Source organism: Chelmon rostratus, chromosome 13 (assembly GCF_017976325.1).
Source record: "Chelmon rostratus isolate fCheRos1 chromosome 13, fCheRos1.pri, whole genome shotgun sequence".
In the NCBI taxonomy this organism is placed as follows: Eukaryota; Metazoa; Chordata; class Actinopteri; order Chaetodontiformes; family Chaetodontidae; genus Chelmon; species Chelmon rostratus.
This window is the reverse complement of record NC_055670.1, coordinates 21,745,638-21,770,484: the sequence shown is the minus strand read 5'-3', so window position 1 is coordinate 21,770,484 and position 24,847 is coordinate 21,745,638. Positions and strand designations below refer to the sequence as shown.

General features: G+C 42.4%; 1 protein-coding gene across 2 annotated transcripts in view; it reads right to left on the bottom strand.

Annotated features, from left to right (window-relative positions):
- Positions 1 to 24,847, bottom strand: part of tmeff2a (transmembrane protein with EGF-like and two follistatin-like domains 2a) — a 100,332-nt gene that overhangs the window by 21,806 nt on the left and 53,679 nt on the right. The window lies entirely within an intron of this gene.

The window sequence follows — 24,847 nt, the reverse complement described above, 5'->3', positions numbered from 1 at the left end:
ACAAGTTTAAATTTAATTTATCTGCAACCACACTTGATCTTGGACTCAGTATGAACACACCTTGAGAAAGGTTTGTCAAAAGTACCAATCAGAGAGCAAGAATGCCAGCTAATCTCAATGCTGCTTAATATCTAATACAGAACAGGCATATTTTCTCTACATGAGCATTTGCACTGCATGTACAAACACAGGTATGCCAACACGCCTCACAGCTAAACGACTGAATAGATCGATTGCCAATAACTCCCAAAACGACATAAATGATGGTTGGAGAGTCTACCTTCATCATCACGTACTGTAAAACGGTGAAAAAACACCTTGGTTAGATTTAGTTAAGCACTTCATGTAACTTAAGCACGTCATTTAACATAAAATGGGTTGACGCTGACACAAACTGCAGCCTCCTGTGTTTATTTGCTCCATCCATCCACCTCACCCCACCTCATTTACATGCAGACTTTCTTGCTCTTTACACTACATCACATGACTTCCTCCTTTGCTCCCGTCACACTACGGCCACTAGAGGTCGCCGCCTAACAATCGACATGAATACGGCTCGTGAAAACATGCTCGCTCTGACGACCTGTGCGGTGAGGGCGGGCTGGTGCTTTTCTGCATGTCGATACATCAGTGAAACACAATGTTTGAGAGAGAGACACAGGAAGCGAGATCATTCATTTGAGACACAACAAGACACAATTTCACACACACACACAGACACACACACACACACACACACACAGACACACACACACACACCCAAACACAGACGGGAGATTTAGGGCACTCTAGCGTGCGGCTATCATACAGATGATGAATGAAGCCCACACACCCCTGGAGAACAGAGCAAGACCACTACGACCTTGGCAGCAAACACAGAAAGGGAGAGACAGAGAGGGGGGGGGGCGAGAAAGAGACATACGCTGATGCATCCTATGTGTGGTTGTTGAAACAGATTCTGCGTAAACCCCCTCGTGGCTCGCTATTGTTGCTGGATCACCCTTTAAAAGGTTCAGGCTGGGCTCAGACATGATTAAAGCCATTTATTCAAACTCAGTGGAACACCGATTTGTTTGGTTCAGATGGGCAAGTGTGATGGCCACGAGTTCTCATATCATAATGTGGCATTTTACATGCATGAAATCCCTTTTGTGAGCTGATGTGGATATTGTACACGGAGAATTGGCTAGAGACAAACAAACTGATAAAAACAGTTAAAGGTTTAATTACAGGATGCAGATTAATTCATGCAGAAACCTCCTGAAAACCCTGTAGGCAGTATTCTATAGTATGCCCTAATTGATGTTAATGGCATAGCCAAAATATTAGAAACACCTCTCAGAATAACACAATACAACCAAACAGCAGCACAAACAACAGCCTCTAAAATGAGCATTGAATCTGCATTTGTTTTGCGATAAATTAATCCTTCTATCCTGTATAGTGTTCCAAAAGTATACAGGCCACAGACTAACTGCACTATCCCAGACAAACAAAGTTACGCTTGTTGGCAGGTGTGATAAATCTAAAACTGTTTCCTTCCCGCAAACAGACATGTGATCCATGAAAGGTGATACAGGAAGCAATAAACATGAGCCAGATAGCTGATAATGGCCCGGGATGATGATACTGAATCTGCGGTACAGTCACATTGTATCTGCATCGCACTGCAAGTGGTACGCGCAGTTTGAACTCTGACTCATCTGAGATGTAGTCTTTCAGTTGTGGGGGGAGCTCCATGAAGAGAGGACGGTGCTGACAATTAAACTATCAAACCCATCAGTCAAAATGGCATTATCAATGGGCCGCTGCCCCAAGTGGCCGATCTGACAGGGCGAGCTGGGCCAGAGAACAGAAGACAGCCAAATAATCCATAAACATAATGGACATCAATATTGAAAAGATGACAGATGAGACTGTCGACAGAGGCCAGGATTCAATTTCTATTCTTTTTTTTTTTCCTGCAGGAGACCATATCGCTTTTCACAAAGTCATTTGTCAGCCATAAGGCCGATGAGGAGAAACCAAGCTCTTCAAAAAGTGAGCCAAGGGCGGTTGTTCTAGTGACGCAAATGACAAAAATGAATCAGGCACGGGGTAATAATGACTGCGATATAAATAATGACGCGATCAGAATGCTTGGTGGCATTGTCAAGGAAACTAAACACTCGCCGTGTAGAAGCAATCTTTTGATCAACATTTTTAAAAAGGCACTTTTTATTATATTCCACTGACAAAAAGACATCAAATGTGAATGTTGGACTTCATTAACTTGACTGAAGGTGCAGTCAGAAAATCACTGTTCATTTAAAAATGAGGCTGCCGGCTAAATGTCTTCTGGTTGTGAATCAATCGCACCTTTTATTCATCTTGCGCGGAGTCCGATCTCATTGAACTTTGAGAAGCAGAAAAAGGACGCTTTGAAATGTCCAGCCGATTCAAACAGGTGGGTGGGGTTATAACATAATACATACTGTACACAGTGATAGAATACGACCAGCAGAGAGGGATGGATGCCGCTGAGCTACACTGAGCGCGTCACGACACAGCGGGCAAGTTTGTCCTGACCATGCCATAACTCAGATATTGTCCTCACCGGGGTGGATTGATTACCTGCTTGCTCTCATGTTTTACTAGGACCCAATCAGAAATGACGGCGATCATTTGTAATTGAGGCGTGCTGGTGCACGATGAAGAGATGAGTCACATGCGACCTTGCGGCTTCACTGTCACAACATATTGTCGGGTCCCTTCATTCTTTTTCGCGGTGTGGTGCAGCAGCAGAGCCACGTCAAAGACGAATCTCCATCGCCTTGTCATGCACAATTAAGTTCTTCACATCCAGATTCTTGTTTACTTACTAGCCTTGACCTGCTTTTTCTCAAACAACTTGCCTACCACATCTTACAGGCTCCATTGATCACACCCTTTGCTGAAAGCAGCTAATACGGGCTTGTGCCGTCACGTTACTCTGATGAGCCAATGAAGACCACAACCCTGTCTGACAATAAAGCAGTTAGATTAATCAGTAAATAAAGTGTTGCTGGAGTTGGTTGCATTGTTTGTCGTCGTGGTCGTTCTTTCAGTTGTCACTCATAAAACTTTCTCATTCTCTCCACTTTTTACTGTTCACGATAAGAGACTGGGATTCTGACAGAGTCAGTGGGAATTCAGCAGATAACATGAATTTAATTGAGAGGCAGGAGCTACAGCATTTGGCACACAGTCGCCTACATAAGTTTGGCCTTTTGAAAATGGAGCCACTCAATTTCAAAGATGTCAGCTTTTCAGGCAGTTAGGCATTCAGTGCAGCCACTTTGATTTGTGCTTTTACAAGAAACGCCATTAGTTATGAATGGACAGCAGCAGGCAGTAATGTATACTTGCATTGCTCTGCAGGATGGAGCAGGGAGTTGTGCCCATGAATGCTTGTCTAAAATCCTCCCTGCCCACCTGTACAAGCCAATAAAAGTAGAAGTCTTACAGTAACACACGCTACTCAATTCATATTTAAACCTTAAGCACAACACACACACAATGACCTCTGAATGACTGTCCCTAATCCCACGGTACCAACAGATGTAACAGTAGATACAGATGCAGCCAGGTACAACTACCACAGCAAGCGACCGTGTAGCTGTTAACAAATGCATGAACAAGGTCCCCAACTGGGTCAGAGCCTTTCTGAATGGATTAAAAGGAGAAATGTGGCTTTTAAACTTCATCTTTCCCAGCTTTGCAAGGATTAGACCCTGCATTCTGTTCTCCTCTTGCCTGAATAGCTCAGTGACCGTCTTTCAATCCTGTCACCTATCTGCAGTGAACCAGACCCTTCTGGAGAAGTGCATTCAGGTCACTCAAAAAACTTTCGATTAAGTGGCCCCTCTGCACTGCCACCTCCTTTTTTTAGTCTTAACAAAACCAGATGGGTTCAGAGTACGGCCCGTGCGTAGTTCTTGACCAATGGATATAAAGAATTTAATACCAAAACTTGAAATACTATAATAGTCAGAGAAACTTGTGTGCTGGTTAGGGCTGAGGAGCGTTTTGATACTAGTGATATAACAGGGGTGGGTGGTTTACTGGTTTCGTCACCATAACCCTTGTCACCATCATTTACCATTACAAATGTTAAGCTTATTAGATATAATGTGTTTTACTGTGACATGCAGGTAGAGAGCTAAACACATATTCATAGCACTGGAGTTGCATTCAGTAACTATTCTGCTATAACGCAGAATCCGGTAACATGAAGATCTGGAAGGTAACATTATGAACAACGCACTGCAATTTAAACTTTGGGTTTCCTGACAAATAAACACTGCTGGGAAATGCTATAAAATTTTAATGTGCTTCCTTTTTCATGCTTGGCTGCTTTATTTTGCCTTATGTCTTAGAGTTCATGGCAATGACTGAAGCATCTTTTTACCGTAAGATTTGCAATATAGGGGCACTTGCAGGGATACAGTGATTCACAACTTAAAAAGAAAGGGGGACAGGGGTGTAAAGTGTGACAGGGGCCCTTACTTACTTAGACCTGAGCACCTTTAAAACTCTCTTAATAACACGGCTTATGGAGTCTCCGCAACCTCATTCTCCAGGAAGACACTTCCCCCATCCACTTGTTGCCAAGATGAAGAGTTGTAGTACGTTACTCCCCATAAACCACATCTTTTCTTAAATAAATAAAACCTAAATAAATGAGATATGTGCTGATTAATGGAGTGCTGGTAGCCATATTTTTTAACTTTGGTCAGAGCCAGGCTAGCTGTTTGACCCTACTTCCAGTCTTTATGGTAGGCTAAGATAATCACCTCCTCACATAGTCAATTAGTAATGCACCTTTAGAAGAAAAATAAAAGTCACTATTAACACCAGTGTTTATTGTATTTTATCTACCACAAAAAGTACACTTTTTGAAGTACTGAACATCTGGAATTTGGAACAGCTCAGTATTATGCAAAAAAGCATTTCACAGTGCTCTGCCTCACCAACAACAGGGTGTGGAATCAGCTTTTGTGCTTTTCTTCCTCCATATTTGCTGGAGCCCTTTTTTTATGCAGTCCCTTTCTGTGTTGTGTCCCAGACAAGATTCCTCTCTTAATCCGGAAACACGCTGAACTAGCCTGAAGCAAGTCACATTGGACTTCAAATAACAGGGGGAGAAAGCAATGCAGGCTATTCTTCCCTAAAGAGGACAGCCATCTATTTTAAGTTTGATTTAACTAATGCATTATGACAAAGCCACAGCTCTGGCCCACAGCATTCACTGTCTATTAAGCTGGAAAAAGGATTTTTTTTTAATCAATCACACTAAATCATTCATGCCTTTGTTTCTGCTTAATTTCAAGTCTATTTAATTTTATATGAATCTGGCAGATAGCACCACCAAGGCATCAAATGGATCGCTATTACTCGCCAATGTTTTCCTTTTTGTATATCTCTCCTTCCTTCCATTACTCCATTATTTGTCCTCGTGCACACAGGACTTTGAATTTCCCATACATATCTGACATCAGCATCCTCGTTGGAAATTCAATTAATTTCCCTCTTGGTTTGCAGCAGCTATGCCTCTCTAACCCTGGTATATTTACTCTCCAAGCCCCAGCACAACATGGAGAATATACAGGAATGAGCTGGCAGGGAGCAAGAAACGGCTCTTCTTTTTCTAGTCACCCTTGTGGAAAATTGTTATGCACTCTTATTTGTCAAGTGTCTTGTCCCATGTGGCTTGTGTGGGGCACGGGTGAACCGCCTTGACCAGAACATAGAAGAGCTTTAGTGGACACATGTCATTGTACTGCGGTTGCATGTTGGAAATTTCTCCAGAATCATACACCTAAAACTGTCTGAGTACTCTAGAAACACCGACACTGGGGATTAGAGTATGGATAACTAGACTTTTTTTAAGTGCTGATGTGACTTAAAGCAACAGTATGACACTTTGGGAAATTTATTAGCTTTTTTTGAAACTGGATGGGAAAATTGCTACCGTTCTGTACATTAAATATATATAATTATCTATCTTAGCATAAAAACCAGACTAAATTAGCCTGTCCAAGGTAAATATATATATATATTTTTTTTACCAGCACCTCTTAAGATTCAAGATTCAAGATTTCTTTTTTGTCATTGACCATGACATGTCAATGAAATTTGCATTGCAACCCCCATGTAAGAAACAAGATAATAAGAAAGATAAGAAAGATTATAAAATAAGATTAAGATACTAGAATAAAATAAACCAACATGCAGTAAAATATTCGTAAATGCAATAAAAATATACCAGAAGTGAAAATATACTAAGAGAATAAGAGTATACTAAACAATAAACAATAAAATATATCAGTAAAATGTACCAACAGAATAAAATATACCAGTGAAATGTACCAACAGAATGTACTTAAGTTCACTAATAAACATGTTGTATCTCAATCTGTTCATGAACCAGAATGTAAAAATGACAAGCTGTATGTTTTCTTTTTACTTCTTTTCGGGCACAGTGATATCCAATGGAGCCGGGGTAGGGTGGCATCAATCATCTTTTGTAATAAGAAAGCAAATAAGCCCATTTCCAACAATGCCGAACTACTCCTTTGTGCGATCGAAGCCTCCTTTGTGCGTTAACTGTGTTACGGGCTCGGTTAGTGGCTCCACCGAACTGTGGGAGCTGAACTCTTTGTAGACTCTTTGAAAAATTCTCTGCACCACAGTTGTTAGATTGTTAAATGAGGGTCACTGAAGGCCAACGGACAGATAACATCTATAACAACAACACGGTCATTTGGTTAACACTGAACAGACACTTCATTGAGGAAGCCTTCTAGGAGCTGGTCAGTCTTTTCATTTGCATTTTCTGAGTCAAACTGACAAGAAGAATTTCTTCAACAGAACGCACAATGGTTTGTGGTTGCAAGCTTTCACTTCAAATAGATGATGATCCATGCACTCACGGACAATCTGTGAAAAGTGCAGCGGTAACCTCGTTGCACTCTGCACATAGGCCCGTCTGAACTTGGAGGAAAAACTACACTGGAGGCAGCGAGGAAGTTAGCATGAGGATTCTGTCATTTCAGCTGGTGTTGTTCATGTGGCTGGTCGTGGTGATAACTTTGACAAGCTTGTGCTTTCATTGCACAGTCGAGGCCCCAAACTGGAAACTCAATATTTTGCCATTTATCTGGGTCCCACCGTTCAGTTGGCATCACACCAGAAAGCGATTCCTCTCCTCGCGCAGGTGGCAAGCCCCCAAAGCAGCTGACTAATGACTGTTTCTGCAAGCTAATGCTACGTTTGACCAGCAGTGTAATTATACACTGTGTCATTTGCTGTAGTTACTACTGCTAAACATAGCCAGTGTGGCTGCTCGTAGGAGCTAGCTCTCAGAGCTAATTTGGGTTTGCAGACAATGTTTCAAGTGTTTTCCAACTGCACCACGAGCAGCAATTGTTAGGTTGTTGAGTAGTTAATTATCACAAGAGCAGGCTATATGATAAAAGCCATTTTCATCCATATGCACAAGTAATGCATCGCTTTCAGCCAGTGGCTTTGGACTGTAATATCTAGCAGAAAAGATGACAGACGTTTTCAGTGGAATTTTATGCTTTTTATTTTATGTCAGTTTTTTTTTATAAATTACATTCCCAAAAGCATAACCTGATTAATGTTAAAAATGGCCAGTTAAACCTGTCAGTGCATATCCCTCAGGACGGAAGTAGAGATGACAGAAAAGAAGAAACCATACAGAAAGGCAGAGAGAGCGAGGACAAAGCCTGCATGTGTGTGCTTTTATTTGAGTGTTTTTGTGTTAATCTCTATAGCTCTGAGGACCAAAATGCCCTCAAAAGGATTGAAAATGAGGGTGGTTTAGAGTTTAGTTATCATTATGTTTGAGTGTATGATATTGCAGGGATTATGACTGAGCTTTACTGCTAAAGTTAGCATGGTGTTATCATTAGGCTTAAGTTGATTTTAAAGTCTTCATAGGTAAAGCAACATAAATACGTGTGTGTCCCTGAGTGTAAGTGTGTGTTTTATGCATGAATGGAGAAACGAAGGCTCAAGGAAGATACTGATGTATTGCATACATACACAGCACATTAGCTGAGATCTATGGTGAAAAATCAAAGCAGCAAAAGACAGAAAAGTAGCTTATTTGTTAACATTTTGATTTCATACTGTAGCACATATAGCCAGACAGGAAGCAGCTGCCCCGTAGGAAGCAACTATTAAAAAGCCTTTGTGCTCACATGGACTTTCAGTATCTGACAGTTGTTTCAAAAGCTCCATTTTCATTTTGCTCCCGATTGCTCAGAGCCATTCAGAAGCACTTCAATCACTTGTATTACACAAGGTATTTGCTATGTATAACTCTCCAGAAACCAAAACATGTATTTCACCAGGGCTTTCAGAGTGCAGGGGAAGATACGTGCAGTCAATTTAGAGGGTAGAGCTGCAGCTCTTTACTTGGCAATTTCTGAGATGTAAAAAATGTGAAACACATATATTTATTAGAGTGTATATAAGGTACATTGCACAGCCAATAAGAGAAACATGACATTTCTAAGCAGTCTTGTGGCTGTCCTTTATAAATGGATATGGCCATTCCTAAAGCAATGCACTGCTAAACAACCCACAAGCTATTGTTTTTGTATCAAAAGTCAGATAGACAGAAAAGATGAGTCCTTCTTCAGAGGAAACCTCCCATGCAAAGAAAACAAAAGCTCGACAGCCATACAGTCATAAACATGTCGAGTTATTGTGAAAAAGCAGGCAGCAAGATGTCGGTGGTGTGGCTACTTCGAGTCTGACACAAAACAGACATATATAATATAAACTCTGCTGAAAAATGCCATGAATTCAGTTCATCACCTGAAGCACACAGAGTGTGACCACACAGACGCAAACACAACAGACATGTCAATGCTATGCCCTGAAACGAACAGTGAAGCACTGAGAGAAGCAGCCGTGCAAACACTAACTGGTCATCTGTTTTTCCCTGTGTTGAAAAGTACTGTTGAGTTTTAGTTCTATGACAAACGCAGAACTAAAACACTCTACAGCTGATGAACGAGACACAACGTGAGCTTCCTGGCTGCAAACATTTCACACTGGGGGGCTTATTTGGATTTATACTGACAACACAAAAACATTTGATTATAATTGGTTATCTGTTTGCAGGCCATGTTGTTTTTAAACATTTTTACATTATGAATTTACTGATTTTTTTTCTACTGCCAGCAAATCTTGAAAGATACAAAACTCCTATATTCTAGTTGCAGTTTACATCCGTGTCTGTACAGACTAAGAAATATATCTAGTGAAGACTTTGAAGGAATTTAATAAGTAGATTTTATAAACAGAAGTTCTCACTACATTGACATGAATGATTCTGGTGCCTTTTGGATATAAAATATCATCACGTCATCATCTTATTCTAAGAGACATTTGTGTAAAATTTTGCCCCAAATAACGTATGAATTCTTGAGTTCTGGTCAAAAACGTGTCCTGTGAGGTCACAGTGACCCACGACCACCAAAATCTATTCAGTTCAATCTTCATCTCGCCTTCGTGAAAATGGGATGGACAACCCGAAACCATAATGCCTCCCACCACAGCTGTTGCTCTCGGATCCTCTAAGTTTAACCTCACCATAAACCTAGTCTTGATGCATGTTGTGTATATGCACTTGCATGCACACCTTCTCTGAGCAGACGATCCTCTGACATTCCCATCCGGGGACCCCTGTGTCCTTGGGCAACCACACACTTTAGTGATCTTGGCACCGTAATGCCCCTTCTGTCCCCATCACCTGCTTCTTCCATTATGCATCGGTGACAGAAAATCTCAGGAAATGTCAGCCCGCAACTACTCTGCACCAAGTCCACCGGCGTGAGCTGCCTGCCCACTGAACCCCTACCGTGCCATGTCTAATCTCGCCACCAGCCTGCGGGGCCAATCGCACACCGCCGAGTGTTGGAGAGGGGCCTCGGACAGCCGGACGGCCGGGGATGGTGGCAGGGTTTGGTCTCAGAGGAGGAACAGGAAGAGAAAACTCCAAGCTAATGGCTAATCCTGTGTGCACAAGACCACCGGAGAGGATTGGCCAGGGCTAAAGGGAGAGCGACAGGGGATAGAGGATTGGGGATCAGAGCAGGCGAGAGGAAAGGAGCTGGAGAAGAGCGAAAAAGAGTGAAGCCGTATCAGGATGTGGAGGATGGGCTTGTGTCGATTGCCGATTGGATGACATATCGACTTTTGAAGGGACGATCGCTGATTGTTTTTTCCTGTGCTAAAATAAAGCCATTTTTAATGACATAACTTCTTATCAGAAGTTAGATGTTGAGCTCCGTTCATTTGAAATCCTTATCTGCAAACAGTTTTCTGTCTCTTGTCAACCAGCATCTCTGTTCTCCACGTCTGCTCAACAAAACATTGCTCTGAGCTCCGTAAGAGCAGTTAACATTAAGGATATATTAACATTAAGGATTATCTAAAATAATACTGTTAAACAAAACACAACGCTGTCTTGTAGCTGCACTGAGCACAAACACAGACTTTTACAAAGTTTGCAGACAGGCTGTGCAGCATCCTGAGGCTCACCTTTGGCACCTGGTTAGAACCCATAATATCTAAAAATACGAGACGTTACCTTCTTCTTCGACATTAATCCTGTGTCTAGACCACAAGCGTATCTCACATCTTAATCTATGCTGCTTTCTGCAGCGGCTCCGTGCAGGCTCGCACCTTCGTTGTGTCTCACGGGACCTGAAGCATTTATTTATGCTTCAAGTCTATTTTTTGGACCAGACGCGCATAAACACAAGGTTGATGCTCAATGAAAAGGCACTGAATAAATATATGAAGGTACGTTTTGCATCCAAGGCGTAGCAGAGCCAGACGGCAGCACACTCTGTCTCGCTTGTGCATCACTGCGACGTACAGCATGATACGCACGTCTGCTTAAAACCTGCATTAACCTGTTAGCAAACTCTGGCTTATTTACATATATAGCAGATAGAGAGCAACTTACCATTCATTTTAAGTTTCTGTCCACCTCACAAGTTCAACCGTAGCACTGTCACACCATAAAGATGGATTTTAAAGTGATTTTAAATAGTTAAGGATCGGAATACACTTGTTTCGTTCTGCTAAATACTCCACTATATTCACGAGTTAGTCGCTTCGTCTGTCTGCAGATGGTTTCCGGTGGGTTTATCAGAGACTTCTCACTGAACACAGCTGTCTGCTGAGTCTGGAAGTGACGCAGATGAAACCAGAACAGTAAAATAGTTTTAGCAGAAAGCCTAAACAACGACTTGATAGACAGTAAGACGTTTGGTGGAGCTGTGATGCAGCTGATCAGCGTCCTGCCCCCGCACACGAGCCGCTGTCCTTGTACAGAAAAGGCCTTCAAGAGCCATCAGAAGTCATCTTCACCACAAGCAAACAGGAATGTGGCAGCAGCAGACTTCAAAAACAAGATATAAGATAAGATATTTCTTTTGCATTCTCACAGGTGGCCTTGTTTAGTGTTGAGAATGACAGCAACAATCCAGCAAAGCACATTCAGAAACATCGCATGTACCGAGCCAGCTTCTCTCGGGAGGGGGCTTTTTTCTTCTTTTCAACATTTGCATCCATTCAATATTTTTTCATTCATATCACATACCTGAAATATTGATTTAGCTACAAGTTGTATGTGAAGCACTTTGCTGATTTGCTTCAAAGCATTACACAAGTTTAGTTTATTTATCGATGGCACGACATGTATTGAAATGTATTGATTGCAAAAACAACAACCTCCTGCAAATGAATCCTGACAAGCCTGTTCTTGGAGTGAGTTTTCCACGGCAGTGACACACATAGGAAGGACAAATGTTGCAGGGAGACTTTCCAGCAGCCAATTCTTGTGCTTTTTGTGGTTGCGACCGTTTTTATTTTGAACCACGCTGACGATGCTACAATCACAGTTGGAGACGTGAACGGAGGAAGTTCTTTAAAAAACATGAGTGCCTTAGAGAAGAAACGTCAGCGGCAGCAGCTAGCAGCACATCCTTGCTGTTCCCCTCTCCTCACCTGTGGGACTCTGTGTGAGTCACACCTGTTCGGCTTCTACCGTGAAGCTGAACAACCGAAGAACAGAAAACCACAACGAGCAGAACACGGAAAGGCTTGTTAATCAACATGTCGCCTGTTAATCCACCCGTTCTTTTACCTTCACTTAGCTCTGATAGTAACGTTGCCCTATATATGGGATTTAAACGTTTTATTAAAATAGAAACACAATGACTATGAGGAAAGAAAATGAAACAAACAAACAAAAAAAGACTCACAACCATCCTGTCACCAAAATATTAAATTAGATTTCATGCTCCACCAATATACATTCAAAGATATCCACTATTTATTCCTAAATATAGGCGATACTCCTCCATACATACAGCAGTAGATGTGAAGTGTGATTCACAACTTTTTTAATTACTGAGTTTGATGTGCTGCAAAGGCATGTTTTTGGTGGAAGTGTGATGTTGAGTAGAGCAACACATCGAGGCCCCTGGAGGAAAGATGGATGTGTCTAACAGTGAATGTAATCGTTGACTTAAAGATTCAGGCATGTTTTAACAGAAGGACCAGCAAGAGGTAAAATTTACCTGCAGTTGTTCAATTGTACGTTGTTCGTAAGAGCTAACAATGGATGTGAGAGAGATTAGACAGTCACTAAATGAAACAAGTGTTGGGGAGTCTGATGTTGGGCAGATATCAGGACTCTCACGCTGACTGAGTTCAGCTCCACCTCCAGATAGACGATGAGCTGGCAGCGGCGGGGGCAGCTCTTTTTCCAGTTTCCCGCGAAGCCAAGACTCGACAGATGTGAGGCCGGTTTCGCTGTCCGTAACACGGCTTGGAGCAAGCCGACGGGAACAGCTCGTCCAGATAAAATAACGCCGTCACCCCCATCCGTCTGTTGACAGCTCCTCTCCGCCGCGTCATGCTTCGCGGTGTCCGTTCGTATTAGTTTGTATTATTATTCCCTCCTTCAGTGGGAACAACGCCGCTCATATTTTTGACACAGATACACAGAGTGTGCACTTGCAGGAAGATTTGATCACCATCAGCTGTAGTTTTGTGCTGCCAGTGTTCAGATGTTGCTGTATTTTATTTACAGCTTGTCAAATGACATCAATCTGATTTTGTAACCATGGCAACGATGACACCACAGCATCCCTACAAGGATTACTACAAAATCCAATTTAACCAATTTAACCTGTGTGTGCATGTAGAATACTGTGGCTCATTACAGTCATTTGGGATATGTAGGGTAATTTGTTCATTCAATAATAACACACCAGCAACATATGCTCATATTTGCTCCTGATGCTCGTTCTCAGTGTCATTTTAGATGATTTAAACTGATGCCCATGCAAAGCTAGTGTTCTTAAAGACAATTCAATTATAAAAGGACCAAAATGAAGTGACGATTGTACAAACTTATGACTTGAGACATTTCTTAGTGAAGATGATGAGCGCCTTCATACAATAGCAGAGGACATTTATGTGAAATGCAGCAGCCAGGTGCACAGGTAAATTTTATCTGATGGAGGTTTTAGACATGCAGTGACACCTGCTGGTTCTGGTGTTATGACCACCGTATAGGTACACATTCCTTTTCCAAAAAATTACCTCATTAAAAATTCTTCTCCATCTTCCTCAAATCCTGTCAAACCTTATTCATTTCAAAGGTTTAACTGCTGCACACAAGAAGTATCCGACCATCTCACTCTCATCTCATCGGTGTAAGCTGCATGTTGGACCTCGATCTGCTTCTGAATGAGCGGCGATGCCTCGAAATCACCTGGTGGGAACACGTGTTGATCTGAGATTTCAGGTGAGCCCGTCAGCCGAGAAAACAGCCTCTTGGTGTTGAACTCTGCGCAGATATCATTCTGCACAGTGGAGCTCAAACATTTCATCTTTTTAAGTGGAGGGGAGCAGTTTGTGTTTAAAAAGCAGAAAAAACGTGATCTTCTTTGTATCATCTCAGTCTGTCTGTTACAGTAACCAATCAGGAGCAAAGAAGGAACGAGGGCCTTGTTTTCTGATGCTATGTCGGATCTACATTTACAGTCATACAGGAAGAAATGCAGCCGAGCAGAGACGTCCACACAAATGTCCTCTGAGGACAGGATGCGACCATTATCTCCCCCTAATGCACATTACAGTTAAACACAAACACTTGTGATGTTGTTGAAAGGCATTTTGGGAAATACGACATAAAAAAAAAGCAACTTAACTTCAAAGCGTTGCAGCTAGATTGTCTTTAAGAGTGTACAAAACTACAATAAAATGAAGCAAAGTAATTTAAAGAGTATCCCAGGGTGGATCTCTCATTTAAAATAACTATGTTGGATATGTTGAGGAGAACAAAAGAAAGCAGTTTTCAAAGCCTCACAATGTAATGTAATATTTAGAGGCCTTCGCTGAACAAATATTTTCTTCACGAGTCTTCACCTCATCGGCCTTTTAATCGGAGCACTTCCTCCTGTGGATGAAATTTCAGACAGCAAATAAACACTTTGACTATTCCTTTAGTGCCAGTTCACCGTTTCAGCCCCCAATATGATCCGCCTCTCGAATGCAAACAAACTGCCAGCCACGGCGGGTGTTCCCAAAGCACAACCTACAGTACAAGTTCTGCTCTCAATACACAAAGCCTCAGCCCCCCCCCCCCCCTTACCACTTTACCGCCACGAGGGATTTGCACGCTCCTCCCGAGATGAGTGCCGAAGCCCACAAATAAACAGCCGTCAGATGTTTACATGTGGAGCACAACGCTGTCGAAGGCCTCCGGAGAGGGAGGGGAAAGCTCATTTGCACTGGCGATGAGAAGAATCAGAAATTGCCGCCTTTGGTTTGTGATGATTCAGACTGTATTTAGGATAAGAGGGAAATATCACAGACACTGACGCGAAGGAAAATACTCTTCACTGAAGCAGAACTGGGGTGCGAATGTTCCACATTGTACATTTTTAGGTATTTTTAGAAAACAAAATACAGCAATAACAATACAACAATGTACGCGACAGAGAACAGCTCAAAGACAATATATTTAATGTCTGACCTCATCAGCTTCATTGATTTTTGTAAATATCTGCTTATTCTGAATTTGATGCAGTAAAACGTTTCAAACAAGTCAGGACAGGAGCAACAAAAGACTGGGAAAGCTGTGGAACGCTCCAAAAACACCTGTTTGGATGATGATAAAACCTTTTCTGTGCACTGGATTAACTATCTCTTCATCTGTAAACCAGTAGCGCAGCATTATATCTAACGTTAACTAGTGGAGCCCACTGCTGTAACTGTTGGAATGTGATCATCTGCTCTACCATCATAGCTTTCTATAATTAAAGGCAACGGGTTCTGTGAACAAAAGCATTTGAAAAACACGAATAAGCAAACACGTACGAGGTGTCCAGCGGATATTCCACCTCAGCTGTGAATATAAGTCCCATATAAAGTGACCTGTTCTGGGTTACTGCTTAACGGCGCATCAGCAGAATAATAACTGCTGCAATTATCTTCAAGCAAATGAGAAAATGTTCTTCTCCGCGGTGGAATGACCCACGAGAGAGACCATAATGTGACTCCTCTCTCGCTTTCCTCCGTCTCTCTCTCCCACTTTCTTTCTTTTATCATACCTGGAATTGAGGCCAACATCTCTCTGTGAGCCCGTAGCTCAAATTGCTTCGCTAGCATCATCCAGCCACGCGCGAGCCTCTAATGAGCTGCGCTAGCTCGCTGCTGACAAAGGAAATGACAGCTGGCGTGATTACAGAAACCTGGGACTTGACCAAACTGTAACTTGTGGAAAACGATCCGCGGGAGAAGAAACTTTAAAAGGAACATTAATTGAGCTCGGAATCCAATAGCTAGAAAAGGAAAGAAAAAAAAATCTCATATCACCATGGTGATGAAAACCTGATGTTGTGAGTAAATTGGGCGTGTTTAAAACAGTAAGAGTGTTAGTAATGTTTTTTAAATCCTGAACTAGAGAAACTAAGCTGAGACGAGCATTATTATTCCATTACAAGTGTTTTTTTTAATCAGGCTTACATAAGGAGGCATGAAATCCTCAGGGATGGGCCGAAAGGGCGGGTAGATGTCTCCACTGCTGCTGCATGAAGGATTATGAGCCCTCATTTATCTGGGACACCCTATCTGCTTCCCGGAGTACAGTCCTTGCAGCCGTGACAGCTACACTGTGAGGCTGCACACAGCAGATGGTTACAGCTCAATATAAGTGAACATCTCTGAGCTGATATACAGTGCGGCAGGTTTCCCCCCCGAAGATGAAGACACAATCTGTCGTTTGTTTTATTATCAACTGTATGTTTTGACATCATGAGGAGCTGCTGCTATATGTGCACTTTTACTAGCTAGTTTTTTGCTGAGTGTTAGTTTACACTCAGTGGCCATTTAAAATCAGCCCCTCACACAGGTTAACACACGACACAGCTCAAATTCTTACTGGAGTGCCCACCTGATTCCCCTGTTCCCCCTCTTAATCCCAGTCAAATCCTGCCATTACAGAAAAAAAGTCCAATCCTCCCATCTCTCCACTCCAATATCTGTCCATCCCTCCCTTTCCGTCGGCCCCCGATTTGGCTCAATCTTCCTCCCCTCCCGCGCCGCCCGCCGTCTCAGCCCCATTATTTTCAGGACGACAAAAAAAAAATATGACAATAAAATCCCTGATGCCGGCGAGAGCGAGGGCTGGCCCAAAGGTGACCCCGCTATTCCCATCAGCCTCCGTCCCACTTTTCACCCACCTCCACTGATAGCTGTGACACACGGCGGCTGCCACTCGCCGCTTACGTTCCCTTCACACACCAGATACTGTCTGAACCTCACCACCACCACCAGCTCCACCGCCACCACCACCACCCCAACTCATCTCATTCAGAGCCCCTGCTGTGTGCCCACACACACACACACCACACACACACACACACACACACACACACACACAAAGGCAAAGGAAATTTTAATAATAATTTCAGAGTGGTATGATTGGATATGTTCCCGTGGAGAGACGACGGAAAAGCGAAAGCAGCAGAGGTGAGAGATGGAAAACGAAGAGAGAGAGAGAGAGGGAGAGAGAGAGAGGGAGTGTGTGGATGAAGGGATCTAACGACTTTGCTTCTATCTCATTTGCAGATCCGATCCCTCCAGTCTACATTACGGCGTTATCCCCGTGCCAAAATAACGGCTTATCGGCCGAGCCTTTCTCATGAACGCTCTCATGAACGTATGCTCTGCGAGGCCGTGGGGTAGAGGCAGGTCTTCGCATGTGCTGCACTCTGTTCGCATGCGCAACATGTTCAATAGAACACGACCCTAAACCGTTTATCAGTGCTTCTCATCACCAGCTTCAAGTCTGAGCAGAAGCTGAGTCTGTAATGCTGCTGTTTGCTTGATGTTTATCCAAAGTGACTTACGACCCAATGAAAACATGTTGTAGCACAGGGATGACATACTGTGACCCGGGTTATGTGCATCATGCACAAAGCTGCAGGATTTAAAATATCGAGTTTTTAAATCATATATTGCAGTCAAACAATTTAAAACATCTGCCCAAAAAAAAAAAAACATGCTGCAAAAAGTGACTACTGTCGGCCTCTAATGACACCCAGTTAATACATTAATGTATGAAGAGAAACAGATCGTGTGTTCAAAGATAAATGGGAATAAATGGCACATTTGCTGAAAAAGTGACTTTCTTCGACAAATCGTTTTATTTTATTATTGAACCTACTGGCTCAAATTGTGACTACACAGAAAAAAAGAGCGTTTGTGACAATCTGAGACATTTTTAAAAGTAATTCTGCATGAGATAAGGTTTCGGACCCAACAACATCACACGACTTGCAATACTAACTGTGGTGGCCCCCCCCAGAAAGCAGTGGGACCAGTCAGCAGCACAAAAACAAACAGCTTTATTTCACTGTTTTGTCCTGTAAGTGAACAATCATGTGCAGCAAATTAACTCGTGTGAACACGTCTGTTAGCTGTGTGCATGCAGGTGGGCATCATCATGGTGTTTTTGGATGTGATCTAAAATGTTGCACTGAATACCTGATACTGCAGAAACACACGCATGTACTGACAGAACGAGCTACATGCTGTGGTCACTATTTAACGCTGTGAAACAGCTGCAGTTTGGTTACGTTTCGGCACCAAAGCGACTCGGTGAGGTTTAGGTAAAGATTATGGTTTGGTTTAATATAACCACATGTGTTACACACCTTACGTTATGGACCTAATGACCCAAGTTAATTGCATTATGTAATAATGAATGACAGTCTCTTGTGATTCATCCCACCATCCACCCGCCCGCCTCCTTTCCACCATCGCTCCCGTCATAATAACAACAACCACTAGAGGTCTCCTAACAATTAACGTACATGTGTTGGAATAAGCTGCTTGCGCAGACGACCTTTACTTCTATTTTCTGTTGTGGATTCATCTGACCTCTGCAACAAAAAGCAGCGGATCTTTCCTTTAATGTTGAGGAAAGTCAGCCTCAGTGAGGTTCAGACTTTTCAACAAGGCTGGAAGCCTATCTGCCCCTTAGGCTTTCACCTGCCTATTAGGGTGGAACATATTGGCTAGATAGGTTCACTGTGTGAGAGTGTGTGTGTGTGTGTGTGAGCAAGACATGCAGCATAGAATGACCAAATAGGACACACACACACCACACACACACACACACACAGGGTGGGCTGGCTGCGGCGAGCCTTATCGCTATGCCACAAAGTGGGAAGATTAGATTACTCACTTCCCTAAACCTCTAACTTGGTTACCATAGCAATAGCAGTGTGACTGGGGCAGCAGCTCGTCATTGTGGAGGCTGCCGGAGAGGGAATGGACGGATGAAACAATCACCAGGGGAGCCGCAGGTCAGCCGGCTATTTTACCTCAGTAACTCACCATCCTGTTCTGTTCTGTTCTGTTCTGTTCTAGTCCAACTTCCACTTGTTTCCAAAGTGAGACCAGGAAAACGAGGTCACCCTGTGGTCAAAGTGCTTCAGCATCTCTTCTCCACACACCAAGGACTGAGATTCAGGTTATTTATCATTAGTCTGAATGTTAATTAATATTAGGCCTAATGCTGGAGTATTAGGCTTTTGGTTGAATATGTTGCTCCACAATATTTGGAGAGTCAGTAAAAAAACAGCGGAGATTGCTAACTCACGTAATCATTTTTGTGCATTGCAGCATACCGACCAAGGGAGATCAATTGAAATCGAATTCATAATTGCACCATAGTGGAACCTTGCCCTTAATTCAAATTAATGAAGTGCTTGCAAATCCATAGTGTTGTGGGTCTGATCATTAGATTAATTACCCCAATCAGGCTATTGTATTTCAATTAAGCCAAGTGCAGCGTTTATCTTTTCATTAGTCAACACCAAGAAAAGTAAATGCAAAATAAAGAGCGCAGACAGGCTGAGGCGCATGTGCACATGAATATACAAACAGAAATCTGACGTCGTGATCTGTCTACCAAACAAAGAGTGGATTCTTGATGGCACTGAAGGACAAGTGCTTAAAAAGTCTGAGCCTAAAGAAAGCTGAGCAAATAATTAGAGAGGCACAAAGAAAATCAGGCAGCTGAAAAGAGAAGCACTTAGAAGAATGCCCCATAAATACTAGTATTTAGACTGCAGACAGTCCCGATGCTCTCTCCCTGCCGCTAAGGACTCATAATGGAGTCGTTTTTTCCATTCAAACAGAAAAATGGCTCTGTTAAGTTACGGGACACTGTTTTGACCTTGACAAAGCACTTAATTTAGATAAGAGTTACCCTCCGAAAGTGCAGGGAAATTAGGTCACTTTAATGCCGGTAGCCCACAGAGCATGACAGAGTTTAAATCTTTGGGGCTTGAGGCAGGAGTGTCCTGCTGGCTCCTAACTGGTCTTCTAGCTGGTTCCGTTCCGACTAATTTGGGTCTACGAGGAGATTTTTCAAAAAGTAGATGTGTAATATTGAATTGAAGAAGCCACAGAGAAAACACAGATCTAAAGAACATTTCAGTATTTTAAAAAGACGGTGAATAATTAAAATTGCTGGTTGGCAAGCTAACATTTGAGCAGGCTGGATTCTTTATAGAAAGATATTATTCAGCGATCAAATCCACGTATGGGTTTTTAGCCATGCTAGCAGCGTGGCTCCAGGGTAATGCTGGTCGGTCAGTCCATCACCGAAAATATCTTAATGAAATGCAATATCTCGTTAGTTTTTCTACAGGCATTCATGCTTCCCTGAGGATGATTCATGACCAAACTCAGCTGGACTTTGTGCTGATTTGCAAAAACATAAATGACAACCAGGACTGGACATTAAATAGTCTACCGCAGTGTTCAAATAAAACTTCTGTTTTGTATTTCGTGGTCTTGAAAGCTGATAAATTATCAGCCTTTGTGTTATAACATTCCTAATACTACAGAAAATCTTTCCGGAATAATCAGGATCAAATTAAATCAACTAATCTCCGGTGTCATCTGTTGTTTTAAAAAGTATTTGGGCTTTTTCTGTAATCTTTTATTTCCGCTGAGATATCGAACCATTTGAGCATTTACTGAAATGAAACCATGTGAGACGTTTAGAGGGAAAAATCACTATTCGGTGGAGCTTTTAACGACTCACCGACATCTGAAACGTGACCCGGACTGCACTGCTGAAGCCAAAAACGCTGGAAGCCGCTGGTTTAATCTTCAACAATGATCAGTATATTCAAAGCATAACTAAGTAAGTACAATATTTCCCTCTGAAATGAAGTGAAAGTTGCACAAAATTGGATATACTAAAGCACAAGTGCCTAAAATTGTGCTTAAGTACAGTACTTGAGTAATTGCACTTAGTTACTTTCCACCACAGGAAAGATGTTATCACTGACATTAAACGTCAGAGCTGATCACTTAATATTTCTCTATTAACTGATCAGGCAAGAACATACATGTACCCACTGTTCCCTGCTGCCAACTGCCGCCTGCTCTTCCAAAACAAACACCCTCTGCTGCCAATTATTCCACAGAAATTTCTCATTAAGTTACATTCTTCGTAATATTTGGCAGCAGTCGGCACACAGTCTGGACCAAAGTGCTGGAGCGACTGACACTGCAGGTCCATGAAGCCGCGCCTCTAGCATGGCTAAAAATAAAGACAAGTCCTTCTTAAATTTCTCCAGCTCATTTCTCAATAATCAGAAGATCTCGCAGATTTTGGACCTCAGCTCGTATCTCTTTTACAGTTTGTTTTTCTTCACGACGAGTGTTAAAGCTGCACGCTGCTGCTGCTGGCGAGGCCAAAGACTCGCACTGTGGTCTTGTTTAAAAATACACCTGCACAGGACTTGTTGAAGCCCAGAGAAATCTTTAAGGCTTCGGCTGTCCTTTGTCCCTCCATGAACATGTGAGCGCAATTCAATTTCCCCACTGTGCAATCTGATTTGGACAAATGTCTGATTCTGACTAAGGGGGCCATGTGACCACAATCATGTCTTAAGGGCATCTCCCTGCACAGTGCTGCTCCTTATCAGATAAAAAAAAAAAAAAAACACACACACACACACAAGAGAAGACACTCAGACAGGCATAAAAAGCACACACGTGCCCTGCGAACACACATTCACGCACACACACAGCCAATGAAACTGGCAACCACCCAGCTGACCAGAGCTTTATGTGTGTGGATTTATCATTGGCCATTAAAATACATTTGATTTTTACCAGGATGGCTTTCCACCACTGGTTTCCTCAATAGGAGTCCAACTCGCCTTTTACAACCACTTTCTTTAACCTTCTCCCCTGCTCATAAAACACCAGCAGCTCTCCTCTTCCTCCGCCAGCTCCCCTCCTCCTTCCCTTCCGTCTCTTCTACTGTATCTCTCCATCTATTTTGACCTCTGCTATGATTCTATCTTTATGGGCTGTGTTTGTGTTCCTCCTCCTCCCGTCCTTGCCCTCTTCTTTTGCCTCTCACTCGTCTACTGCGCAAATACCCTCTCTGCCCCCGAGCTATTTTTTCTTAATTGTCTCTTTTCCTCCTGAATGATCGATTCGTCACATTTATCTGACAGTTTGAGACTAAGGACGGTTCTCTAGCCCCTACTTTAAACCACCCAGAGGTCTCCAAAGGTGAGCGTCGTAATGGGCTTTCAAGGGGATATTCAGAGGAAGCCTTTCTCACTTGTTTTTAGAGGGTGGCGGCCTTTTCTAATGTGACACTAAACTCTTCACCCGTCCCTGCCTGATGCAGGGTTCGCTAATGTTCTTTTACTTTTGCTCTTTTAAGGTCTGCTGCGATACAGTTGCTAAGCTATGATTGGCCGACAGAGTCTGGGGAGGGGTTTAGCGGATGGTCAGCTGCAGAGTTTTTTTTTTGTGCATTAACTGTAATAATAATTTATTTATTTATTTATTTCTGCAGACGTTTATTTATCTTCGTGCTTTGTTCGAGCACATTTTGCTGTCTTTCTTTCACTTTTTGTTCTAGACTTTTCCCTGGGAAGTCAGAGTATTTATAGAGACACTGTGAATGCTTTGTTTCTCTACAACTGCGGGGAAATTATGACAGTGCCTTTGCAATGAAATGCTGAAAAACACTCCCGGGAAGTGGGATCCAATGCACAACACAGCACAGCACAGAGTCAAACCCGGCTTACACTTGACGGGAGATAAAGAAAATAAACCATGCTAATGCTAATGTCAGTTTTAAGGCCCACATGTGAACAAACAATGCTCATTTAGTTTATGCTTCTCAGCCTGCCGGTCACAAGGACCCGTGCCAAACAATAAAGCTCAATGTAAAGCACAGGAAATGTTCTGGAAATTGTGTTCAGAAGACATACATGAAAATGTATGTTTCATTTAGTTTCTTCTTCCCCGTGTGTCTTATCTCCCTCCTTCTCCATCTCTGAATCACTCGCCGTCTGTTTCCTCAGTTCTGTTATCTATTTTGTGACTTTCCTCAGGCCATTTCTTTGTCCACCCCCCCCACCCCACCCTCTCCATCTCTCTCTGGTTGACCTAGCACCAGTTTCATTTCCGCTCGTTCATCCGTCTGTCTGCCGTCTTTTTTTTTGGGGGGGACTAATCTCTTTTCCAATCTCTCTCTCATATATGCTCGGCGAAGCTCCATGCATGGGAGTTAATGAAGGAGCTGCACGGGTAAACACTCAGGAGGACAGATAGGGATGGACGAGGGTAAATATATGCATGCGTACAAACATGCACTGACTGATGAGCTTGACTAGACTGAATACACCGTGCGCTGACGTTAGAGCAGAGGCTTGTTAGTCAATTAAGCAACAAATTAGAGTCTTAGTTGAATGACGTTATTAATCAGCTGGAGGTTTTACATGATTAGTTACTCACACAAAAGTTATTCATAAAGAGTCACCCGCAGCCCTAAGCTCCTCTCCATCTTCTTACAATAAACTCCAACACACTTATCACCCCCTCCGAACTCGTGTCCTCAGCTGCAGCCTTTATTAATTGCAATGCCGTCCTCACACTCATTCAGAGAAAAACGCCACAGTGTGCGTCAGTCAGATAGTCCTAAATGAGAGAGTTGAAGAGTATAAGGTTCCCATGAAGCATCTAGTCTGCGCTGTGTTTGCTGAAACTCGCCCTGGATAAATATAAAGGCAGTGCACATTTCTATATATGTGTATTTGCATTTCGTGCCCAGTAGCACAACAAAAATACCTCGCTTAAACGAATCATGACCTGTTGCAGTAATGCACGTTTTAGTGACAACCATCAAACTACAAATTGTCTGACCGTTTTCCAAACCATACTTTCTGTTTTTCTAATAATTCCCTGCCTCCCAGGCCATAAATTTCAGGGTGCTATTAAAATTATCTTGCAGAGAAAAAAAAAAAAAGCTTGAGACACTAAATCCATCACCAGCCTTTGTTTTTATTATTCTAATTTTCTGTCACAGTTGCATTATCATTCACTACAGCAGCTATGTGCAATCATTTCAAATGATGCAGTCAAGGCCACTTTGACAATTTTTTTTTGTCTTTGTAAACACTCACTGCTTTTTGTCGAATTGTCCTGCGGTGATTGAAGTAAATTTGACTAAAACTAAAAAAAGACAATGAAATGTTTATTGATATATACATATATAGCCAAAAAAGCAGCCTTTGACCAGCTTTTGCTGTTTTAAGTTTAATTTACATAGCACAGAACGTCGTCAGGCAGAAAGGGCTCCTTTATTTGTTTATCAAGTTAGAAAGCTGAAATCCTATTCATAAAGGCTGATGCTGTGTGTTTGTTGTATTCATGTAGGTAAAGCATACCTATATTGACATATCACATAATGAAGTTGCCATGGCGAACAGAACAGCTGCCTGTCAAACCTTCACTTTCCTTTTTGCTCTGTTTTTGTATCCACCAACTCCTGATTGAAATAAAGATCCTAAATAATAAAAATAATAAGAAGAAAATACACAGTAAAATATAAAGACTATAAAGGACTGCTGAAATGCTACTCTCTTGCCCCTTTTGGCCGCTCCAGGCACCAGTACCGTAACAGCATGGGTAGATGTGCAATAAAGTCCAAGCAGCAGCTGGCTTGACTGCAGTGAGCAGAACTGAACATGCCACCGCCCGGCTGGGAGTGAGTTTGAGTTCACTGCTGGCAAACCGTTAGTAATGTATAAGAGATGGTTCTAGCAGCGGCAACCTGACAGATGAATGCATTTAAATTGTTCTTATTTTCACGATGATTTCATGATATTTAGAACTTGAAGTACATTCAGGCCAAAGTTTGCGT